This window comes from Pseudorca crassidens, chromosome 4 (assembly GCF_039906515.1).
Source record: "Pseudorca crassidens isolate mPseCra1 chromosome 4, mPseCra1.hap1, whole genome shotgun sequence".
Taxonomy (NCBI): domain Eukaryota; kingdom Metazoa; phylum Chordata; class Mammalia; order Artiodactyla; family Delphinidae; genus Pseudorca; species Pseudorca crassidens.
This window is the reverse complement of record NC_090299.1, coordinates 28,145,013-28,146,747: the sequence shown is the minus strand read 5'-3', so window position 1 is coordinate 28,146,747 and position 1,735 is coordinate 28,145,013. Positions and strand designations below refer to the sequence as shown.

At 39.5% G+C, this 1,735-nt stretch overlaps 1 non-coding gene across 1 annotated transcript; it reads left to right on the top strand.

The window, feature by feature from the left end:
- Nucleotides 1-282: 282 nt before the first annotated feature.
- On the top strand, nucleotides 283-354 carry TRNAK-CUU (transfer RNA lysine (anticodon CUU)). The gene has a single exon. It is a non-coding gene; the product is annotated as a tRNA-Lys (tRNA).
- Nucleotides 355-1,735: the final 1,381 nt, after the last annotated feature.

Below are 1,735 nucleotides of genomic sequence, written 5' to 3'. Positions count from 1 at the left end.
TTCCCTGCTGAGGGAAGCAGAATTAAGTGTACACACAAGACATTGATCAAGGGCAGTTGCCACAGGAAAGTAGAACCAATTTATGAGAAAGAATATTTTCATTCTGAGAGTTCTAGGTTTCTATTTTGTCAAGGGGGGAAGAATGAAAACAGAAGGGAGCTGCTGTTATTTTTCTCAGGATCTAATTCTGAAAAAGAAAGTATATGAATTTGAGAGTCTACAGTTTTAAGTAAGGGTCTACACAGTATAATAATAGCAACTTTAAATAGAATCCAGGGAATTTCCTGGTGGTCCAGTGGTTAGGACTCGGTGCTCTTACTGCCAAGGGCCCAGGTTCAATCCCTGGTCAGAGAACTAAGATCCTACAAGCCGCACACAGTGCAGAATGAATAAATAAATAAAATCCAAAATCCAAGAGTCAGAAACCCCGAGAATAGGAGGGGCTGATAACAGAGATTCTTGGGGAAGCAAAGAGAGCCATTCTAGGGCATTCTGAGAGACAATAAAATAAGGTGAAGCAGTGTTGGGTGTCTGGAGCCAGGGATCCCAATCAGGGATCAAGGGTCAGGAGTGTGGAGCAACTCTCCTAGGGCAGTGATAACTTTGAACACCATCCTTGAGGTGGAGATTACTTCAACTGAACCTAACTCATGATATTTTGCTAGACTTTGGGTGCAAGTATTTGATGGATAATGTTTTAGTTTTTCATTTGTGCTTAATATTTTACATATTAAAATAATAATTCATCAAAAACTTTCCATATTGTCAAACAAAAAAGTCCTTCATTCAGTTTGGAATGACATGATTTGCTTCATTTGAACTCTAATTTTCTTTCAATGTTCACACTTCACAAAGATTATGGGGGAAACACATATAATTAATCCTCACCATGACCATTTTCAAATATTTAGAGCTACCAAAAAAGAAAAATCTTAAGACTGGAAATAGTGGATTTCTGGATTTCCTGTTGTAATAAGAAGTTAAAGTCAAATTGGGATGTACTCAAATTCCAAAACAAATACTCAATTATTTATACTTAACTTAAAGACTGTTGGCACTGAAGCACTTGTGTAGGCAAAGACTTCCCAGAACCTGCGGCATTAATGATTCAGAGGAAAAAAAAAAAAAAAAACTTAAAGAATGATGGTCTTCTATTCAGGAGTAATTCTCAGGGGATTTGAGTCAATGCAAGGTCTCAAAGAGAAGATGGTGAAAGAGTAGCCCGCTGTACTCTCTATTTTTCTCAAAGAGCGTGTACCGTTCCCCGCCTCCCAAGCTTTACCCCATGAGAGGTGGAGAAGGAGGGAAATAATAGTCAGTCTACCAGTTCCTGCTCTTTCAGATGCCTGAGGAACAAGGCGACCTAATGACTTTAGCAGCAGTCCTCCAGTTCCAAAACACAAGTCTGATCGTTGGATCTGGGGAGATTGGAGTGGCTGCAGGGTTCTTAGGGAGTACTTTGCACATGAAGAACAAGCAATATAGATTGTTTATGCCAAACATTCCTGACCTGTAGCAGTTTCACTCTCACCTGCATAAGTCTAATGTAGGTCACATAGCATTAAACATTCATCTACAATTCTAGCCATTAAGCTTGCACTACATCCATCACAGAGAGTGAATTCTCTGATGACCAGCCATTAAGCGAGGTAGTACAGGGTTTAGGATCAAACCACCTGGGTTCAGATCTTGTCTCTGTTACTTATTAGTTGTACAGCCTTAGGTAAATGGCTTA